This window comes from Peromyscus maniculatus, chromosome 20, assembly GCF_049852395.1.
Source record: "Peromyscus maniculatus bairdii isolate BWxNUB_F1_BW_parent chromosome 20, HU_Pman_BW_mat_3.1, whole genome shotgun sequence".
NCBI classification, from domain to species: Eukaryota; Metazoa; Chordata; class Mammalia; order Rodentia; family Cricetidae; genus Peromyscus; species Peromyscus maniculatus.
Window position 1 is genome coordinate 23,592,160 of NC_134871.1, and position 6,260 is coordinate 23,598,419.

The following is a 6,260-nucleotide window of genomic DNA, read 5'->3' on the forward strand; positions in this document are numbered from 1 at the left end:
TCATAGCAGCACTATTTGTAATAGCCAGAACCTGGAAACAACCTAGATGCCCATCAACGGAAGAATGGATGAAAAAATGTGGTACATATACACAATGGAGTACTACTCAGCAGAGAAAAACAATGAAAGCATGAAATTTGCAGGCAAATGGATGGAACTAGAAAAAAATCATCCTGAGTGAGGTAACCCAAACCCAGAAAGACAGTCATGGTATGTACTCACTCATAAGTGGATTCTAGATATAAAATAAAGAACAATCAGACCACAAACCATAGAACCATGGAGGCTATATACATAGCATGGAGGTCCCTAGGACGACTGTGGCTTATAATAAATTTCGGTTTTACTCAATTATTGAAAAAAAATAACCAAATGAATGGAAACACATGAACTATGAACCAAAGGCTGAGGGGCCCCCAGCTGGATCAGGCCCTCTGAATAGGTGAAACAGTTGATTGGCTTGATCAGTTTGGGAGGCAACTAGGCAGTGGGACCAAGTCCTGTGCTCATTGCATGAGTTGGCTGTTTGAAACCTGGAGCTTATGCAGGGACGCTTGGCTCAGTCTGGGAGGAAGGTACTGGACCTGCCTGGACTGAGTCTACCAGGTTGATTGCAGTCCTCGGGGGAGGCTTTGCCCTGGAGGAGGTGGGAATGGGGGGTGGGCTGGGAGTAAGGGGAGGGTGTGGGAGGGGGGAGAATAGGGGAACCCGTGGCTGATATGTAGAACTGAATGGTATTGTAAAATAAAATAAAAGGAAAAAAAAATCTCCCATGCTCCTGGATCAGCAGGATTAACATAGTAAAAATGGCCATCTTACCAAAAGCAATTTATGGATTCAATGCAATCCCAAGCAAAATTCCAACACAATTCTTCACAGAACTTGAAAGGACAATTTTCAGTTTCAAATTGAAACACACACAAAAACCCCCAAGATAACTAAAATAATCCTGAATGTTTAGCTGGAGCCTCCAGCTTACCTCAGCATGATTCTAAAAGCCCCCTCCCCCTCCCACCCCACCTCTCTCTCTCAATCTCCCCCTCTCTCTCCAAACCCACCTGCTCAAAGGAAAGGCACCAAAAAGCCTAGTTCCACATTCTTGGTGGCTACTGCAGCTTCCTCCCCTGTTGTCACCAGCTGCCCAAGTCCCTGCCTGAGCGCTCAGCATTTGACCACACTTGAGCACAAACCCAGCTTGTGGCAGACACAGCATCATCCCTTGCCAACAACCTATGAAGTCTCCCTGCTTTAGTTTGTGGGCACGGCTTCTCTGGCCTTGGTTTCTGGGACTGCAGAACTCACCAGGGAGTTGCTTCGCTCAAGTAAACCTGTCCTTTTACTTTTTCAGTTTGGCTTGATCAAGCTTACAGCATTGGCAGAGAAATTCATTATTGGAGAGCAGAAAACCTGTTACTTAATAATAAAAGAACTTCTGGAGGTATCACCATCCCCAATCTCAAATTGTACTCCAAAGCTATAGTAATAAAAATAGAACAGCACTGGCACAAAAACAGACACACTGATCAATGGAATAGAATTGAAAACCCAAAAATGAGTCCACACACCTATGGACAACTGATTTTTTTATAACGAAGATAGAAATATGCATTGGGGGAAAAGGCAACATCTTCAACAAACAGTGCTGGTCAAACTGAATAGTGCTGCATGTAGAATGCAAATAGATCCAGACTTATCACCCTGCATCAAACTCAACTCCAAAATATCTCAAAGGCCTCACAAAGGCCAGACACACCGAATCTCATAAAGAGGAAGTGGAGAGCAGCCTTGAACTCACTGGCACAGGAGAAGACTTCCAAAACAGAACAGTAATAGCACAGGCACTGTGGTGGTTGGATAAGAATGGCCTCCTCAGGCTAATATATTCAAATGCTTAGTCAACAGGGAATGAATGGCACTATTTGTGGGTTGGAAGGATCAGGAGGCACAGCCTAGTTGGAGTATGTGTGGCCTTGTTGGAGGAAGCGTCACTGGAGGAAGGGGGGGGGGGCTTTGACGTTTCAAAAACTCGCATGTCAAGCTCACCTTGCTCTCCCTCTCTGTGCCTGCAGATCAGGATCTAGCTCTCAGCTACTGCTCCAGCCTGCATGCCACCATGATCCACACTGTGGTGAAAATGAACTCAGCCTCTCAACTGGAAGCAAGCCCCCAGTCAAATGCTTTCTGTCATAAGAGTTGCTTTGGCCATGCTGTCTCCACAGCAATAAAAGTCACAATGGTGACCAGACAGGCACTAAGAACAACAACAATGGAATTTCATGAAACGGACACACTTACACATGGCAGAGGACACCATCATTCAGACAACAGCAGGCTACAGAATGGGAAAAGATCTTTGCCAAGTACATCCCAGATAGAGAGATACTATCCAAAATATATAAAGAACTAAAAAAAAAATGGGACATCAAGAAACTGAATCAATTAAAAAATGGGATACAAAAATCTAAACAGAATTCTCAAAACAAGAAATGCAAATGGTTGAGAAACACTTAAATGTTCAACATCCTCAGCCACCAGGGAAATGCGATCAAAACTACTCTGAGATACCATCTTACACCTGTCACAATGGCTATGATCAAGAAAACAAATGTCAGCTCATGCTGGCAAGGATGTGGAGCAAGGGGAACAGTCATCTATTGCTGATGGGAGTGCAAACTTGTAGAGCCACTATGGAAACCAGTACGGCAGTTTTTCAGGAAGACGGGAATCAATTTACCTCAAGATCCAGCTATACCACTCTTGGGCATCTACCCAAAGGATGCCTCATCCTACCACAGAAACACTTGCTCAACTATGTTCATTCCTGCTCTATCCACAATAGCCAGAAATTTGAAACAACCTAGTCCCTCAGCAGAAGAATGGGTAAAGAAAATGTGGTACATTTACACAATGGAGTATTACTCATCCGTTAAAAAACAAAAACAAAAAACATCATGAAATTTGCAGGCAAATGGATGGAACTAGAAAAAAAAATCATCCCTAGTAAGGTATCCCAGACTCAGAAAGATGAATATGTTATGTTTTCACTTATATGTGAATATTAGCTGTGAAGTCAATGATAACTAAGCTACAACCCACAGAACCACAGAGATTAGGTACAGAATAAAGAACTAGAGCAGTGGTTCTCAACTTTCCTAATGCTGAGACCCTTTAATACAGCTCCTCATGCTGTGGTGACCCCCAACCATAAAATTATTCCGTTGCTATTTTATAACTGTAATTTTGCTACTGTTATGAATCATAATGTAAATATCTTGATACGCAGGATATCTGATATGCAACCCCTGTGAAAGGGTCACTCAACCCCCACGGGTTGAGAACTGCTGGACTAGAGAGAACAGATAGATTTGGGAGAGGGAAATAGAACAGATAGCTATGACTACATGGAGCAGGTCTGGAATGGGAGGGTCAAGTGTGGGGGAGGAGGAGGTAGGTTGGGGGAGGGAACACAGGGGAGACAGCCAAAACTAAGGAATATTTGAGGGGTAGAATGGAAGGTTAATAAACTAGAAACTTTATACATGTATATGAAGGCCATCTTAATGAAATCACCAAATAATGGAGGAGACAGAGTCCCAACTGGACATCTATTTGGGGGGGGGGGTTGTTGAGACAGGGTTTCTGTGTAACAGTCCTGGCTGTCCAAGCCCTTGCTTTGTAGACCAGGCTGGCCTTGAACTCAGAGATCCGCCTGCCTCTGCCTCCTGAGTGCCGGGATTAATGGTGTGTGCCACTACTGCCCGGCTCCAACCGGACATCAAAAGAAACTTCCAGTACTGGGGTTGGGTTGAGTTGTTGGTCAAAGGGGACCCATGGAAATCCCCAAACAACTCAGGCTGTTGCCAAGAGTATAGGTTGCTCTCCACAAACTGAAGGCAAGGCCCCAATGTTGAAGACAACACCTACACAACTCATTGAAGATGGAGATGTCAAGTCGGTGCCCACTTAGAGCCTTCACCCCTAAGTTCCAGTGTCGTTGGTATAAGAACTTACTCTGCATGCTCTCAAAAGAGAAATGTAAACGCCAAGACAGTCACAAAACCTTTTTCTACAATGATGTACTACCTGCAAGACAGGCTACTGGTGCACAGAGCTTGTGGGAATAACCAAGCAATGACTGATTTAACTTAAGGCCCGCTCCACAAGATGGAACCCATACCTGACACTGCTTAGGTGACCAAGAACCTGACACTAGATAGTCCAGGGACCTAGGAGAAAACCAGATAATACTGGTCTAAAAAAAGAAAAAAGTGAGTTCATGCGGTGGCGGCCGAGGCGGTGTAGCTCCGGGTTCGGGGCCTCCCACCCAGCGCAGCAGCCACAATGCCCAAGAGGAAGGTTAGCAGGATGGAGCGACGAAGGCGGAGCCCAAGCGGGCGCTGGGCGAGGAGCCCGCCTCTGCCAAGGTGGACGCGAAGCCGAAGAAGGCCGCGGGAAAGGATAAACCATCAGACAAAAAAGTGCAAACAAAAGGGAAGAGGGGAGCAAAGGGCAAACAGGCGGAGGTGGCTGACCAGCAAACCACAGATGTGCCTGCAGAACATGGAGAGGCCAAGAACCAGAATCCAGCCTCTGAAGTAGAAGAGAAAGAAGCCAAGCCCGACTAACCATCCATCGTGTCTGTCAATGTCCCCGCCTTCCTTCTTGTACAATCCAGAGGAATATTTTTATCAACTATTTTGTAAATGCGAGTTTTTTAGTACCTCTAGAAACATTTTTAAAAGGTAAGAATAAGTCCCGCCTCATCCCATTTTTTAAGTGTAAATGATTTTTTTTAAAGAGGTTAAATCACTTGCTGGTTGTTTATTTTTTGGTACAACCAGAAAGTAGCAGGATACTGAATCAGGAGAGGCTGTGACTGTCTCGGGGGTCACCATATAACATTCCGTAGAGGGGGCTAGTTTTATATCCTACAACACAAAGCAGACTTGGAGTCTTGGTCGTGCATTTGTGTCTGGAATATTTTCAGTTATTTCTGGTCTCGTGTTTCTAGTAGAACTGTATCCTAAAAAACCACTCCTCGGTCCTTGCCCTGTCAGAACTGTCTCTGGTCATGGCAGTCCATTTTCCTAACAATTGTGATAATGTGCTGTGAAAGATTGAAATTTTGAATATGTACTGTATGTGGCATAAAATTGTGAGTCAGTGGAATTAAGGATTGTGAGCATTTGATTGTTATGTGAGGTCTTAGGGAAAACTTGTCAACTTTAGGATGGAACATCACTGGAATAAGTTCAAAGAGAAACAACACATGGCTCTTTTGGGCAGGTGAACACAATGTATGACTCTTAGAGTTTGGGTCCATGTTTTAAGAATTGAAATGTCTGTGTACTCAACCAATAAAGTCTCAGTTGTGACAGAGTAAAAAAAGGAAAAAGTGTAGAGATAAAATGACTCCTAAAGACATTCTGCTATTCTCATAGATCAGTGCCTTGCTCAGCCATCATCAGAGAAGCTTCCTCCTGCAGCAGATGGGAACAAACACAGAGACCCACAGCAGGATATTACACAGAGAGTGAGACATCTTGGAACAGTCGGCCCTAAATGGGATGTCTCCATCAAATCCCTCCCCACAGGTCTCAGAGAACGCCACCGGAAGAGGGGCAGAAGAGCCGAAGGGATGGAGGACACCAAGAGAACAACATGACCAAAGCTCATGAACTCACAGAAAATGGAGCAGCATGCACAGTCTGCACTAGGTCCTCTGTGTGCGTATTCTGGCTTCCAGGCCAGTGTTTTTTGAGGGATTTCTGAGTGTGTGACCAAGTCTCTAATTCTTGTGCCTTCTCTTGGGCTCTTCTCCTTCTTTTGATTTGTCTTGTCCAACTTTGATGTGATAGTTTTTGTTTTATGTTATTATTTTTATTTTGTTATATTTAAAAAATGAATGAATGAATGAATGAATGAATGAATGAATGAATGAAAACTTAGCCACTAGGGCAAAGAACGGTTAACAACTGACCTGTCACTTACACCTGCTGCGAGAGGGAAAAACAGCTTTCTCCAATGGACTGGCATTGGGTATATCAACCACTCCAGGACAGGCCTCATGTTCAGTTGACAAACATGTTATTGGACTCCACAGGTTTTTTGTTTTGTTTTTGTTTTTTGTGTGTAATTTTATTTAGCTACAGTTTGGTGGGGTTTTGTTTGTTTGTTTATTGGGTGGTGTTTTATTTATCTTTCTTGGTGTTGGGGGCTTTTTGTATTGGGTTTATGTTTATTTCTTGAGTTGAGTGAAT

At 43.9% G+C, this 6,260-nt stretch overlaps 1 pseudogene; it reads left to right on the forward strand.

Moving 5' to 3' along the window:
* Positions 1-4,341: 4,341 nt before the first annotated feature.
* Positions 4,342-4,692, forward strand: LOC102917457 (non-histone chromosomal protein HMG-14 pseudogene; annotated as a pseudogene).
* The last annotated feature ends 1,568 nt before the right edge of the window (positions 4,693-6,260 follow it).